Source organism: Varroa jacobsoni, unplaced genomic scaffold, assembly GCF_002532875.2.
Source record: "Varroa jacobsoni isolate VJ856 unplaced genomic scaffold, vjacob_1.0 scaffold_9, whole genome shotgun sequence".
In the NCBI taxonomy this organism is placed as follows: domain Eukaryota; kingdom Metazoa; phylum Arthropoda; class Arachnida; order Mesostigmata; family Varroidae; genus Varroa; species Varroa jacobsoni.
Genome location: NW_019212911.1, coordinates 307,748 through 325,530, shown reverse-complemented (window position 1 = coordinate 325,530; position 17,783 = coordinate 307,748). Strand labels below are relative to the sequence as shown.

Genomic DNA, 17,783 nt, shown 5'->3' with positions numbered 1-17,783 from the left:
TGCCGCCTCGTGGAGAGGGCGCGACCCGGTCCGGCATACGTAGGAGAGGAGACCTAAAGTCGATACCATGGAGGGAGAAAGCGTGCAGCTGAACAGCCCTTCCGTGGACACAGGCAGGCAACAAGGGACAAAGTTCGCCACGTGGACGTATTGATTGGTGCTACCACTGTATGACTGAACAGTACCCAATAGCCGCAGTGATCACCCACGATAATGACGGCTATAGTAATAGCAATACGAAAAACAGCAATAGGCGCCAGGGCAGAACAACGTCGAAGAACACAATATTTGGTTGCCTCATATAAGTTCTGTGGTGAGCCGGAGCGCTAGCAGTCTCGTACGCCTGCAGAGGCCGGAACTGACCGGAGATCGAGAAATGCCCCTACGAGAGTATGCACTTTGGCGGGCAAATGCAACAACGGGAAACGTACAAGAGAACGTTTCGAGAAAGACAACGTAGATGAACGACGCAAGGTCGACGCAGCTGGCGGATTTTCTCGTATTCGGTCTTATCAACAACATCATCGTTATCATCGTTACTGGTATGATCATTCGAGCAACAGCTGTAGCCTATCCACCCACAGACACATTCTGTAGCATGTGCAGTTTCAGCAAAAAGACAACAGTCAAAGCCCTTTCCCTTGTCATAACCCTTTCTCGAGATCTATTTTCTTTTTCTCTTGACATCAGTTAGCATTTTAGTGGGTTCTTTGTTCACAATAACACACTGCAGTATAAGACAGCATAATAACAGGCGACTGGTTTGCCGTGATGGCGCTACCAACCTTTGCAATAACAAGGAACGTCACCTCATCAGTGTGGCACATATTCATAGACACGCACGCAAGCTTGCGGCCCACAGTCTTGATAAAAAAAAAACTGCGACAGCACGACGTTCTTCAACGAAAGGACAGTAAGATTTGCTACTCGATCAACAAACAATGGGGAGGGGGGGGGGGAGGGGGTAAAAGAGAAAAATGGCTGCTACGGAAAAACTCAACTCACTGATACGTCCGAAGCGGTGCTGTAGTCCGTTCGCGATCGTCTCAGGCCTCGAGTATGGCTCCGATGGGGTGGCAAGAAGGTTCAATTGACGGCAGCTCGCTCCACCATTTGAATCAATGCGTGCCAACGGCGCAGTCGTGCCTCCCTCAGGAACGCGTATGGGCCTTATAAAGTACGGAGATTTGTTATTTACAAGCAAGCAGTGTTTTGTTAGCGTTAGCACCACTCAAACACCAGCATTATCGTCGGCAATATCGGCGGCAATATCGGCATCTTCATCTTCATGCTGCTAACGTTTCCTTGAATCATTACACACCGCATTCGAAAACACACCACATTTTCACCTGTCTATGCAATTTCAGCAGCAGTAAGCAAAATACCATTGTTGCGTACGACGCTATACAAAAAGGCGTGACTGACACCCGAGTCAGTTCCCAATAGTGAGCTGTTAATGAACTCGGAACTAGGAATTGTATTAGTCGAATGGTAAAACGACGAAATAAACGACAACCTTGATCATCAGCGTGAATATCGATAGCATAAAATCAAATAGGTCTGTGTTAAAAACGTTCGTTACATAGCGATATGTACACGAGCGGGATGAGTCAGTATAACATAATTAACAACGCAAATACGTTTAGGGTCTGCTAATTGGTTCTCACCAAAGCTATCTATAGCCGTAATGGCGGTCTAAAAACCTATATAATATCTGACAAATTTCTGGTTGTAAACCAACGGAGTTGATTCAAATCCCGCTTTACGTACTCTGGGAATCTCGCAACGCTATACATAATTACTACTGTGGCATGTTTATGCAGACTGCGTTCATCATGCTGCTATAAATCGATGCCTGACCACTTAAAAGACAATACTTCAACTAGTATTCTAGTAAAGTATCTTGAAATAATTAAAAGACACGGCTGGCGTTAGCAAATAAAATAAATAACTAATACGTTTTAATTACGCGATTTTACATTAATTCTTGATGTATATGCTAAGGTACATTAGGAATCTGGACAGAACTTGGTATTGTCAGGCTAGAACATTAAGGTGTCGATATTTCAATTTCAAGGACATATATTTTACTTCATTAGCCCACTGCCTCAATAGAACAGATCGGCATGCATGCATGAAAACAGTGTCTGTGAACACCTTCTTTGAAGCGCTTTCCCAGAACGCCAGTTAAGCTTCGCTCTGCAGTAACGCGTCGACGACCTGCTGTTGTTACCGCAAGAGTGGGACGAGGAATAAGCCCCTTATGCATATGTATGTAGATTGGTTAGTTTCTAACGTCTTCCGCTGAAAATGTGCAAGATTCATGAGGTATTCAATCGGGTGCCACATGACTGTATCTAACGGAGATTGCCTGCGATAGTACATTAGCATAGAGATTCTTCTGTGTGTTTTTACAAAGCATTTTCTTATTTTAGGGTTGATTTACAATTTGTGTTTCTAGCCGTCCCAAAAGACGATTTGCATTTGATCGACATGGTCAAAATATATAAAGAAATAATATAAAAAGATGTTTATAATAAAGATGCTTTATTATATGTATATATATAAACATGCTTTAAGCATGTTTAGTTTGACCCAAGGTGTATTTACTGGCTGTAGTATGGGCCACAGTTATATAGCATTTGTGAGTGTAGCTTTTACGTCATTCGTCTTCCAGATACGTCTTTATCAGTATTGGTTTACCTAGTAAATCAGTGGGTCAAGGCTGAGGAGGAAACACACTTTATGCATATCTGATATTCGTTTCATAGTTTCGTTCGGAGCATCTAACCGTACAAACAATGTTATTTATAGTCCCTTCACAAGAGAGCTAGTAGCTCGTTTGATTGATAAATAAAAAAAAAAACACATCTAAAAATCTTAATCAAACTACTCCCTCCGAATCTATCATTTAGAATTAGATTGTCCCAGGCCACTTATGTTATTACACCTCCCATTTATCGATGAATTCGTGATGACAATCACTTGCTGCAAGCACAAAAAGGTCCGATTAATGCAGCAATGTCCAGTAAAGTGCCCTCCCGTTTACCCACACACTTACATATAGACCCAACGTATCCTCCAAAACTTTAGCAGTACTAGTGCAATCAATGATACGTCATAGTTCCGGCGGAATCGATAAGACAGCAATGAACACAATAAGCTCAAATTGACCCCCCCTGCCACCCTTCATAATACAGCCGCTGGAAGGAACATGAGAAGTTGTACAATTTCTGCCTTCATCTAGAACATTTGTTGCAGGAACTAAAGGAAAAACTATTCATTAATCAGAAACGAGCTTTTCTGTATGACATACGCTTCGCTAAGCTACTGTTTAGGTTGCTCCAGAGACGAGGGTCGTTCGTACATTGATTTTGGCGGTTAAAATTAGTGACATCAGACTCAGCAAACGTATTGCTATGTGATTTAAGACGTTTCTTTTTTGTTGTATACACCTATATGCGATATCTTCCCAAGCCTTTTTTCCTTGAAATAAGAGCATTTGTTCTCGCTCTAACCCCCTTAGGACTTCGGATGATTTCAGCCTACCTAGATCTGTCAGCGTAGATGGCATGTCCAAAAGATCTAAGAAATGCAATTTGCACCCTTTCAAAAAATAGTTTCTTCGCAATACGATTCGCTAACAGGAAAAGTGCTGACCTTAGAATGTTGAACGTATGGGATCGATATAGCAGCGGAAGGACGCCAGAAGAAAGAAGACAGGACAACTTTTTTAAGGATCATAACTTTATTTTGAAAAAAATGCCACTTTGGACGACTTACAGTATTCGATATATCTAAACAAAGAACGATCATTGCGGAAGACACTTCTTAAGCCTTATTAAGGGACATTGTTCTACCACACAGGCTCAAGCTCTGATTCAACAATCCTTTGAATCAGAATAATTTAAACATGCCAGCTGTAAATATAACAACTGTGAAGTAAATGTCATTAAGATCCGCCGAGCTAGAATATGTTCTGACGAAACAATTTCATATATCTTAGAGTAAGCACTAAATATGCTATTTTCGCTTGAGAAGGACTCATACAGCCGGCGGTAACCACTCTTTAGGGGATCGACAAATCGATGCAAGAAAATGCCACACAATCATTTCACATTGGTTATTTTTATGAACACACTTTGTTGGCGACGAACTTCGAAAGCTCTACATGAGCGAATCTTCCCGAAATGAATTTTTATTGTTTAGCCTGGACGAGACACTGGCTCAATACTAAACTTACCGTATCTTTCATCCTGTAACGAGAGACCACTAAGTAAGCGCGTTGCGTCAGCGGAATGTTGCATATCAAAATAAACCGTTGCCATCTTTGTTCCTGGCGGGGCTTGCCTGGGAATACATTTATTCATAATGTATACTTTGCGTCGTTGCATGACTCGGCAAATCTACGTAGCGTTTCCGAAGTTGCCCAAGGTTCTGTCACATATGAGAAGTACTCTATAAACTCGAAATGGCAAGATATAGACATAGAATAAAAAAGAGAAGTGCTTAGGACTATCGCGAATTAAAGTAAACGAACCATGAGCATGTCTGCTTCGGCGCAAAACGCTATAGGGCGACTCCCTTAACGACTGCTTCTATAGTAATTGAACGCGCACATACAGAAAGCCTGACAAATCAATTAACAAAATCAATATATCTGTCTTACACGTACGGGTCGTTTACTATCCATGTATATGTATTCATTCATATCAGACACCTATAACAGGAGGCGTAATATAACGCTGAGACTACGCCGCTTTAGCTACGCTATAAAAGCTTAGACCGTAGTTAAAGCGGTGGTATACAATATAATCGTTCAAGACTTCAAAGCTGACGATACTATCTAATTATAAGGCTCCACAAACGTAAATATTTTACAAGATTCTACCACGTGTATACAAGCACGCTTCACGTTTACTTCGCTTATGCGAAATATTGAAGTTCATTAGTCTTGTTAGGATACAATTAGTCTAGTCTTCATTGCATAATATTATTATTTTTTCATTATACCATTATTATACAACTTCGCATGTTCTATTATATTTGTATTTTTTTTTCTAGTTTTGTATTAGGGTAACTGAATAGGGTGAAAACTACTTTACCGGGCCTTTTTTTCCATTGTTCACTGTTAATTGTTATAAAAAGTGATCTAATTATAAGCCATAGTGTGTGCATATTATAAGTTCTGTTTGTGTATATTTTGTGAAACTTGAATTTAAATACCACTTTATTTTTGTTTGAAGCTTCTCTTATCTCCTGTATAAATGCAAAAGTAATTTTCTCAAAAAGCAAAAGTTAGTGAAAGGCTAGTGAAATTGCTCTTTCAGGCGTCAGCACTTAAGCACCCAGTGATATCCAATTAATTATCCAGCGATCACCAAAGCAGTACAGGGCGATAAGGCGCCTGAAATTCAACCAAACAAAATTTAGATGTATTTTTGGCCAATACGAACCTTTGAGGACAGAGGTTTTGTATGGAACTTTTTGTCAGCTAATAAACCAAGTTGGAAATGGTGATTGAGATTATCATTATTATTTTTATTACGATAAAAATGTACAATATCCGCTTTTGATGATTCTTTCGTTTAATATGCAGCTAACGTTCGTACATTTTCCCTTTTATAGTTTTGCTTAAGCTAGCTTTAGGTAGAGTGATGCGGGTGAATTTAATATTGATTAATCTATTTGTATTATAGTAAGGTTCTTTTATTCAAGTTCTTCAGGAGCTGTCGTAAAAACCCTTTAAAACCCTCAAAAACCGTCGAATTCAAAAATAAAAATAGGTTCAGTAATTGAATTACACACGCAGTAGGGCCGATACAGAGGTCACATTTAGTGAACATATCTAAAAGAAAAGATGTAATTGACTAAGGGCCAGTTTACATGGATCAAGTTATTGAATCGAGTACGCGTTTCACCTTTAATACGCTCTTCGTCATCTCAGGGTGAGGTACGAAGGCTAATAGACATCGCGTCACACCTAAAACAATAATAAAGAATATTAAGAATAGATTATGCGACTAAGCATTAAAGGCAGGGTGGGTGAAGTACTAAGTACGTGGCGAAGACGAGCAGCCCTTGACTATACCATTGTGGAGGTTTTAGGATTCGCAAATACGAAAGCATTGCTTGGTAGTGAATTAGAGAAGCTCGTTTTTACGATACCTCCTTATACTGTGTTAGAACGCAGTGCAACCCTGAGTGTTCAACAAATGTCCCTCTCAAATTTGACACAGATTATATATAAAAGGAAACCAACGCTTCTAACAGTAGTTGTTCGATATTTGGCTTGCTGCTTTACTGCACTGTGTCCGACGCTGGTCGAATTCAGGACTTGTTCCCCCTAATTTCACTGGCATGGATCTATGCGGCTTACTAAGGAAATTTTAAGGTATAACCTACTGATAATTTTATGATCTCTCAACTTACTGTTCATTAAGAAGAGATATCTAATAATTAATGTGTAGGGAATTACGTTTAATAGAAATAGAGAACAACAGCTTAAACCTTAACTAGCTCTTACCTTATCAATTAGGTCCTAGAGTTTACTCCGGATGGGGACTCCTAAAATTCTCATTTATCAATTACGCTTGCTTATAGAGTGAATCTTTGGTAAGTTTATGATATAGCCAATGCGTTAATTTGACGTTTCATTGTTACGCAAGAATGTCTTATTTGTGATGCCTTCACCGTAGCATTCTTGGTTTCCCTTTTTCAAGGAATGGGAGAGATTACGTCAACGTATGTTTTGTGGAAGTTTAAGCTCACCACGCCGAATAAACCTTGTGATCCAAACTTGGTGAAAGGCTTTTTCTGCCCCGCCACAGAGCGGAAACATTAGGAACCGCGTTAACGTAATTTCGACGTGTGGCTTCTTTAATGAGGTCTCGTATGTTCAAGTGTTTTTACAGAATGTGTGATCTTTTCCTCAGGCATTACCTTAAGCATTTGCTGTCTCGTTCTGAGTGGCAGACTTATTCAGGAAGCCAACACTATCTATACATAACAGTTTTGTTCATGAAACCACGTGCACGCAGATTTAGTTGGCTGTTCTTAGAATCAATTCAGCGTGTCTTAGCATTCCTGCAACCTCAAAGCTGTATATGTAAATAAAGTATACCTCTGGCAAATAAAATAACATGATGACGTAAAGCTCAAGACATAAACGTAGAATAACTTAACTCAGTTGAAAACACGCTGGGATTCAAAATATGCTGATAGCGCTCAGTTAACGAGGTGTGAAATTTTGCGTAACCGATAATATACATGAAGCGAGTCACGGGTGGTACACGTGAGAGAATATTTGAAGAAATGTTGCCCCATGAACTTCTTTACAAATGCCAACAATACAATACTGCAGAATCACGTTACATCTTTGTATGGGACAATGTGCCAGAAGGGTTTTTCTGGTAACGTGGGAACACGATAGCGATTTATGATAGTCTATTCTAGGTTTGTATGATGAACTATGATGCTGATATCCGTCCTGCTTAGACCACATTTGTGCGTTATTTTGATCTTACGAGTAGAAACTCTCTATTCGAGCCTCATGACAGAAGAAATAGGAAATTATAGCCTTGCAATGCGCTATATGCAAATGACGTAACCAGAGGAGGTTGGTTAACATCAGGTCATAACACTCGGTGACCCACAAGGAAAAAAAACAGTTAGCAAAGAAAGGGTTGCAAAGGAAGAGAGCAAAGAAACATATTTGATCTGGCCCGATAGGAATTGCTGCTGGCCATTGTTGCTGCCTGATGTTAACTGATGAATCAGACTTAGTGGATCATTTTTGAATTGGAGAGTAAATATGTTCGTGGTCGACGACACAACAAGATATTAGTGGCATCAGCCGATTTTTGGCTTTCCGTCAAACGTTAGAGCAACAGTTCTGCATCACTACGTTGATATACGGGCGTCCCACCCAAATATAATTGACACATTTGGACATTTAGACATGTGTAGTTATCACCTCTGACGAAAGCTTGTCCTTTATACGCATTGTGGGGATTCATTACAAATGAATACGAAAGGATTTTTTGTTAAATGTTGAAAAAATTAACTATCAACCTATTACTATTATCAATTCGAGTCATAAATATAAATAATTAAGAGTTGAAGCAGTAGTTTACTAAAGTCAGAATTTTCACAGAATGATTATTGACAAGGCTTAAATATCGCGTCTATTTATAAAAAATGATATAACCTTTTTTTTTTTGTATTTAAAACAAAAGCAGCTCTACAAGTACGTTGTTTACATTTTGAATTAAAAAAGCTAATAAATGAAAAGGTAATCTATTTATAAAGATAGGTTTATTTAACGAACTTTTTTGATATGCGTCCTTGCATTTGCACGAAGATATATTAAAGGTTTTTAACGAACTACTTAGTCCATAGAAATAAGGCTATTCTATAGAAAATGGAACATTTTTGAAAGTAATTTTTGGAAAAGCTTTCGCACAATCTCATGCTTAGATAGTACCATTTATTTCAAAATAAAATATGAATTAACAATAACCGAAAGCAAGAATGTCTTTTGAAAAGTCGATTTTACTTTTTTACTCCTTTCTATTATCTGAGTATTAACCTAAGGAGCTAAAAACGAAAAGAAAGAAACGAATGGACGAATATTGGTTCGTTTATGATAGATAATAATATTAAAACGACATTAATTTATAGCTGTTTCCTCAATTAGCCTGATCAAAACCAAATTACTGAATCGGTTGTTTCGTAGCGTTTGTAAAAAAGTCTGCATAAATATGATTTGTTATATAGTTTAATTACAATATGACAGAGTAATATAGTAACTACAAGGTGGAATTTTTAAAAATTTACTTTACAAGTACTTGGGGCGTTTCGGATCCAGTTTCAATAGGTAAGTACCAATAGCTATAAAACGAACTTCAAGTGCCTGGTTACCTAATGCTAATTGATCAAAATGCACAAAATATTTCTGCAAGGATATCTTCTGCCTAACTTCAAAACTGTTATAGGTTGTTATAGGTTGTAACTATCACAGATAGTTACAAAATGATACATCCGGACGGTGTTATTTAGGTAGCAGACAGGCTATCGGGCAAAGATCATAAAATGTATTATAAGTGTTGTATAACGTGTGTACACTCTCTATGGCTTTGCGACTGAAATTAGCAGTCAGTGTAAACACCTACGTAAATTCTATGCGATATAATTTAAGTCGGTTGTGTTCTGTGGGTATGGGGGTATGAAGGGGGCCATCTATTTGCAAAATGAGTTACACGAATGATTCGATAGTATAATTCCTATTCTGATAAAACTAATAGATGTCTTCGACAATGATCACAATTTCGAACGAACAAATTAACTAACGATATCACAATTAGTTTTTTTTTTTTTTTTTATATATCATAGTATCGGTGAGGTTTGGAAATGCAAATGGACATGTATTATATTTGTTTACTATGCTTTATTAAAATATTTAACTATTTAATCAATCGTATATGTTAGCTGTTATTATGTCACATGACATTAAAAACAAAAGGCTTTCGACGGCGTTTGTATTAGACCTGACATAACTACGTTAAACTAGTTCTTAACAATTACTATCGAATTTTATGATTGTCTGAGCTCTCAGGGTACAATAGTAAAACATCTGAGAATGTGAAGATCTCCTCGCACGTAACGCGAAATAGTTTTGTTGTGCTTTTGCTCTATTGGGGTAGGCCGGGAAATCGGTATTAGTTTGGTCTTGTCTAAAAAATAATTTGTACAAATAAAGTCATCAATTTTCTTCACTTTGAATGGATTAAAGTATAAACAGATATGTAGCGGTTCCTTTATTTACTCAATAAAACAGTTGCAAGACGTATTGGACTCGGAGTATTTGTACTTCAATTAGTTGGTCACTTCTGTCTCATAATAATTAAAATCCTGAAAACTAGGGTTGAGTTTCGTTTTAACTGAGTACCTATGACCTACGTCAAAAGGTACCAGTATCCTTAATAATATAATACATTATTTAATGCGTAAACAACCCCTGCGTGTGCACTGAAGCTTTCTATATAGCCCTGGGAAAAAGTGGAATCTGTTTTCCTTCGATTTATATAGGAGATTATAGCACGAAAAGTATCTGTAGTTAGCTTATAATAAAGCTTTTTCAACTCTTCAGTAATTGGTTAGGTACGTTGTAAGCTATTTTCTCACAAATGTGAGAACTTTAACGATTCATTGTAGTAGAACTGGGTATAGTTACACTTGACCAGCATGAATATATGGTCTCTGCATAGGTGTCGACATTAGGAAGTTTCAGTTTTTGAAAGACAAACAGCTTGTGCACAATTTTAGACAGCTTGAAAAGCAATGTCAAAGCTACAAGTTGTTGAAGTCGGTTGAGATGAACTTTTGCGTCTGTTTTGTAATCAGTGTACCTGTTACACCGAGCAATGCCTTTTTCAAGATTTATTTTCATTAGATACAGTGCTTAGTGAGTGTCTTTTGATCAGGTATTACTTAGACAATAGCATTAATGATGTCCGTGAATTTAATTGGTATTCATGCCACCTTAAGAGATTAACAAGTAAACTGTTCAGTAAATAAGGCTAAGAACAACTTGCTAAATTAATATTATCTAAGTGACTAGTTTAGCAAGTTCGCAAATCCATTATGTAGGCTTACTTCTGTGATCATCACGTGGTACGTACTTATACTGTATATACATACAAATACTTATAAAATTCTCATATAACGAAGGCTATCAGGATCTTGCAGCTGAGCTTCTACACAGGCTTTCATGGTTTCCTGCCCTCATAAGAAACGCTATTGTAGCTATCTGTTTTATCTAAAGTGAATTGGTTGTACCTCTATGGCCCCGGTAATAGGATCACGTTAGCGATCGATGTTTATCTCTTTTATGGACTAACAGTGTATAACAGAAATAATAAGAAATCTTGAAGGTACTGTAACATGATTTTTATTGGACAGGTAACATTGGACCAAATCGCTCCTCTTTAATTTTTTTTTTTGGGAAAATACTGCTTAATGACAGACAATCCTTTTTGAAACTAAACAAAGCACGCCCATCTAAAAATCGGTACTGGACCGTTAAATGATTTGGAATAACGTATTCATACTCTCAATAAGAACATCATTTCACTATTACTTTGTGGAAGGTATCTACCGGTAATACCGGTACGTATTTATGCTTTTATATTACAGTAGTATTAGTATTCATATTTAATATAAAAATACCAATTAACGCAGCAGTAAATGTAAACTCACTAACAATAACCGTAAAATGTAAAATATTTGCGGGTTAAAATAAAGTTATTCTTATTTTGAATTCAACACCTAGCGAACTTTTTGGCGTTCAAGTGGGCAGATGCCGGTATTAGGATACCAAGCATTATATATATGCAATTGACGGTTAGGAAGAACCCGAGGGCAAATAAACATATTTAAGAAAAGTAAAAATAAATGGTAAAAAATGCATGAAGGCGTTTGCTTTGGATTAATGAAGTAATTTGGTAAATTCCATTTTGTAATTCGCAAGGCACGAGCGATATTTTATTGATGATTCCTTTTCGCCCACAAGTCGCCCATATTATATACATATTTCTGACACGCGGTAAATATCGGATATAGGTATTTCTTAAAGCAAAGCGGTACTTTAGGAATTTTTTCAGTCCAAGTAAATGCTTAGAGCCATTCGACTTATTATAAAACATTGGGTGAAAACATGATTCTTTGGCACTTTTAACTTATCAAAGAAACCGAAATTTTTTTTTGGTGACTCGACTTTTGTTGGATCTCGTCTGTGATCTTATTTGTAATTTTTAATTTTTTGTCCGCTCTGATTAGGCCGGAAAACCTGCGTGCTATAGAAACCCTTTTTTGCTTCGAGAGCAGAGAAAGAAAGCAGAGAGAGGCCGGCAAAAAAGTACCCGATTTGACAAATATTATGCAACGATTTCCCTAGCGATTTTAGAACGACACGTTGACTTTTTCTAGATTCCTCTACAAAACATTAGTGAAAATATGTACGTGCTTCCTAGCTCTGATAAAGAGACAATACATTTTGTTAAATTATTACATTTGGAAGTGTTGTTTACACCAAGACCTTTCCCTATGTAGTCCTCAAATCGGTGCTCAATAAGCCCATTAAAGTGGAATGTGTAAAATATAATTTGAAAACTTCCTTTGGTCATGATTGAAATAAATACTCATTACTCATCTACCTATAAAACACTAAGCAAAATTTACAATTCACTTGGCAATTAAAACGTTGTTCGTGCTAATTGTCTAGATTGTCCCGAAAAAAAAAACAAACTTTCGTATCTCATCTTTTAACTCTCCGACGGTTGTAAAGATAATTGCTGAGCTATGGTCGGCATTAAGATTAGAAGAAGGTAAAAAAAGGTTTACGTTAGGGTATTTTCCCTATATGATTTACAACATTACAACACAGCTGCTTCGACCACGAAATGCGTCTTATCTGTGCTCTCGTACAGAAAAACACCAAGGACACTTATTGCAATAGCGATCGATCGAAATTATTTGCGCTGTTCGCACATTTGCGATACTATCCCTAATATTATAGATACATTGGAGCTGATTTATTTTTCTATTAGCTCGACAAGTTAACCTATTGTTTTGTGAGTAAAAAAATCTTCCTTTTTAAGATGAAGAAATTATTAAAAATATTCGTAAAAAATTCTTAAATAATAGGATCACATGATGCCGTCTCGATAGCATCGGCGTCGCCAGTGATTAAAAAGATGGATGGCCAGTGCATAAGTATTCAATGAATAATACTCAAGATGCTCCTGTGGAAAATATTTTGAACGGTAAGCAAAAGAAAACCACTCATATATGGTAGCGGTAGTGCAACGATCCAGCTTCCATGAAAATAATCGGTTGAAGCTTAATGAAAAAATCTGATTATTACATAGTGTTTCCATAGAATGCGCATGTAGGATTTAATAAAACTGATGAAATAAACGTGAGCAAGCATAACAGTGTACATGATCGACACTGGATTGAATCAACGAAGTTCTTATGTTAAATGATAAGTAACCTCGGCCGAGAATAGAATACGAATAAGACCTCGACGATAGCGACAGCGTAACGTTATGACGAATTTTTTTTTGTTTCTTGCAACGTTCTGACTCAAAAATATAGATTCATATATACGAAAACTTATCTGCTAGGACGCTTTGCGTAAGCAAAGGTTAGTTCCTTATTTGCTGAAACAATTATTGGCTCACAATTATCATCATCAAAGCAAACTAAAGGTATACTCGACGTATGATATATTTAATATTAAAAAAACAAGAATATTTGCTAACTACCATTTGCTTATCAGAACAGTTTGTGTTCTTCAGTAAGGTGTCCTCCTAGAAGACGTTGTAACGTAGGCGGAGTGATTGGATAAAAGACCTTACAATAAGACTATAAAAAATAGGTCAATGCTAGTCATGCATACTTGTAGTTCATCCAATACTTCCTATATACCGAAAAGAATATTAGTTCTATAATTGTAGCCTTTAGACTTATTTAATTAAAAGTCATCTAGGATCTCATGTAGGATACCATTTATACTTAATGGATCACACTAGTGACCTTATGCAGAGTTTTTTTCTCCAACTCTATTTCAAGAATAACAATATTTAAAAAATATCAAATAAAAATAGCTAACTGTCTTCACATTGATTTGCTGGAAAATCGATAAACTAAAGTCACACCTACAGCGTTAATGGTGATATGTTTTGAATGCAAATAGGTTATCTTCAGTTGCCAGTTTAAGGTATTTTCTCGTGACATCGTTGGTAATAGGTACGTACCTATTATCTTTAGTCTCTGTGTACTAGTCGTGGCTCTGCCTCTGGGTGCCTCACTGTATGGACACAACGGTAGCACAGACGGCTATCGGATGTTCTAAGTCCGAAAGGACTCAATGAAATGGATACTCTGTTTGTTCTCTCGGCCGCTAACTCCGAGCACGGTTAGCCAGTCGCATCGAGCTCAATTATCGTCACGTACAGACCCTATCAGCGATACGACTGTCTGTGCATCTGCCTGGACTTCTTCGACCGGCGGTCCCAACTCCCTCTGCAGTTATCTTTAGGAGACGGCGTCGTCAGTGGTGGCGGCGGCCAACAGCGCCGGCTGTCGATAGTCTAGACCGTGAATGGGCTGTTCTAACTGGCTGCGACCGGTTAAAGGATACGCAAGGAATCGTCTCATTTGGTATCTTCCTTAGGAAATCAAAGGAGAGAACCACAGTAGGAAGTTACATGTAAACGTTCTTAGACCGTAACATGACAATGGTGCCATGCGGTCCCTTTGATAAGACGAAAAAACAGGGACATTCATGTAAGCATTGTAAAACTAAGTCATTAATTTATTGTATGATTACTAACTCGAAAAAAACGTTGTTTGATAACAGATGAGGTCGACGTCACTATGTAAAAATTGTACCTATTAATCTTAAGGTTGTATTACAATATACGAAAACTTTAACTAGCGTTTCGAATTCTCTAAAAACACATTTGATGTTCCAGTTGCAAGCCGGTTAGAAGCTCAAAATTTTCCGCAATTAGCAGACTCATGGTACTCCGTCGTACGCCTAAAGAAGTTACTCGAAAGTATCTTTTGTTGTCCTTGTCACTTGTTGCCCATATGCATAAAGTGGCCGTCAAGTACCGAAGTGCCAAGTACCAAGCGGCCGACCCAATACACAAATGGTATTTTAATATAACCAAGTCGACATGTAGGATCTGAGCTTTACCAGCAAAAACAAGCAATATGTAACAGAGGAAAGCAAGTCAAACCAAAATTGTCAAAAAGAACATAAGATCAACATATAACAGATCTAAGTAAACACAGTACGACATAATGAGGTATAAAAAAAAATAGAGGACTTAGTCTTCTGACGCAAAAGGAGTATATAATGCAAAACGACCCGAGGGAATGGGCTACCACTCTTCAGCAACGTGTAATATGCAGTCCAACAGTGAGGATCACATACAGAACTCTGTGTGAACCGAGAAGAGCTTGACCCATCTGGTAAACCAAAGACTTCGTTCTTTACAAAGGCTTGCATCTAGATAGCAATTAAGTTTGAATTAGCTTGACGCTGTCGCCTGAACGAGCTTGACCGGATCACGACTACTACAAAGACGTTAATAAGTCGTTGAATAATTAACTGTTCCTCTGGAACAATATGAAGTATGCTTGATGCGATTTTATTTGTAAGCTGTATTGAAATGAAAGTCTAATCTAAAGTATATACCCTCACTAAACTCAAATGAAGTTTATGCATTAAGATGGAGTACGAATTACGTCACACTTAATCAAGTTAAAAACATGTATACGAAAAAATTAATTGTGGTCGGTAGATAATAATTTAGGATTGAAATGGTCAACTTTGAAATGACAGCTGTCCAGATAAGTCTAAACAACGTGTTATATACTTGAATAATGGCATACTGTTAAATACTCATATAGCAGTTCAACGAATTGATAACTGAAATGATAGGACAAAATCTTTATTGGCAATATCAAAGAGAATGGAGAAAGGTATATTGAGTTTTATGCTTCCTTTCCTTGTTTTCCATTACGTATTCGGTACGTAGACTCTATCGAGCGTCCTCCTTTAAAAAAAAGAAGAAGAATCTGAAAAGATCTACTGCTTCGAAAAGTAGCAGACAGATCTCTTCAGAGGTGTCAGGCAGCGTCTGCTTTAAATTTTGATATAATAGAGATGCATCACGCTTTTAACTAGGACTAAATATTACCGAATCTGGGAACGCATGCATAATTTGCAATAATATAATTTTCCCGAGCTCGACATTTTTTCGAAGGATTATGGCCAGACGAAAGAAATCGGCGTAACATTTATCAATTCTGACAATTATGGCTAAGTACTGTAACAAATAAAACACGATGCGTCAACTAGGTCTTCACTTACTTGAGCACCTATTCAGCCTTTAATGTTGAATACATAAGTTAGGAAAAATTAATCATTAAATTTGTAAGCTTAAGAGTGACTGTATCGTTGATTTTTACTGCCTACCGGTGCTGTTGCCAATTATTCAGTAAAGCAGTGGACACGTAGATGGCTCGTACGAGTTGAACCAACGTTTATGCCGCTACTGAATGAATGCGTGCCATTCTTTGTGTACCACAGCACCGGCGATCATCAAAGGGTTGGTCTTTCAAAACAAAAAAAAAAGGCAACGGGATCCTTTCACTAATCTGAATGCACACTTCAGCGCGAAGATCAAACAGAACACAAAAAAGAAGATGTACAAAACATTCGAAGGGAAAAAGCAAGCTACGAAAGGAACTTGAACACGCAAGCTGATGTACAGGATTACACTAACATGGAACGAAACCTGGTGAATAATGAATGTTCTGACCTCCAAGAGCCTTAAAGCTTGCCCCTTCAGAACTGTCATAATATTTGATGAAAAATCTTTCGGTGATGACAAAGCTCAATAAAAAGACTATGCACCGGAAATCTGAATACTCGAGGTATCGATTTATTCTAGATGTCTTCCGATTCAGCTGATTTAATTGAGAAAATATCAGAATCCACACATGTGACTTTTTATCTGATAATTCTATCGAAAGTCTCAGTAAGCAAAAGCGTTACGTAGATGTCTTTTCTAGTAAAACATTTCCATCTTCGATAACTTGTGCGATGACGATGATTCCAACTTCATAAGGCGACGTGTCTTTTTTAGAGAAAACCATCGTTATGCTATACTTGTTGAACTATAGAAGGCCTAACTGATAGTTTTCCTGTCAGGACGCAGTCGCTCTCTGTTGTTGGTATCTAACCGAAGCAATACTTCCTCCTAAACACACATTCTTGTTGAGATATTTCACAAGACATTTAAATGCATGAGGTAAAGTAACATTTGATTTGGTTTGTTGACACAGTTGAATAAGGCAGATGGCAAAAGACTACGAACATAACTGTTTTACAATAACGCATCATAGTTTATGATACACTTATTTTAACCGTGCGCGATCGATTGCGAATATATATTGAAATCTTCTTCAACTTGCCGATTTTGGCTATCCAAGCATTTTATAGAATCCGCCAAGTTTAGGAAGTTTTATAAACTACAAAGCTACTTATTTTCTGAATATCACGAATTAACGCTCAAAAAACGTTTATTTTATCAGACGGGAAGCAGTGCAGTATTTACATTCGGGTCCAAAGTAAACACTATAGTATATTAGCGCTGAGTAGGGTCTTTAGTGCCACCGGAAAACTATTACACACTACCTAATGTTACCCTGAAGAATAATTACAGCTTTCTACATATTTTTATTTAGATTACTTTGCGAAACTCGTTGTGAAAACTCGATATCTTACGGCCGTTCTCGTCCGGTGTATAACTTGTACTTTAACAGAATTCACTAGAACATTCCCTGCGCATTGTAGAACAACGAATCCCACGAGGCAACAATGAAGACAAATCATTAGCACGCAAGAAAACTCTAGTCAGTTTCATGATCAGCTTGTGTCAAAAAAAACAATGCAAAGTACATATCGCTGCGTCAAGTTATATTTATTCCCTAACATAAATGGATAAATTGTTGTGTGATATGATCAACTGCTGAAGAGAAGTACAGCTTTCTCCCTGACTCAACGAAAATATATAACATTTGCTGCCCGGTTGATTTCATTACTGTAAGATCGGTTCCAGTGCAAACTGTTTCCCGCGTCGTCGACTACGGTTAGATCGTAATGCTTGTGTATTTGTTTTGCGATCAGTGGCTATCTTTAC

General features: G+C 37.4%; 1 long non-coding RNA gene across 1 annotated transcript; it reads left to right on the top strand.

Moving 5' to 3' along the window:
- Nucleotides 1-104: 104 nt before the first annotated feature.
- On the top strand, nucleotides 105-5,524 carry LOC111264085 (uncharacterized). The gene is made up of 2 exons (XR_002682655.2): nucleotides 105-542; nucleotides 5,331-5,524. It is a non-coding gene; the product is annotated as an uncharacterized LOC111264085 (long non-coding RNA).
- Nucleotides 5,525-17,783: the final 12,259 nt, after the last annotated feature.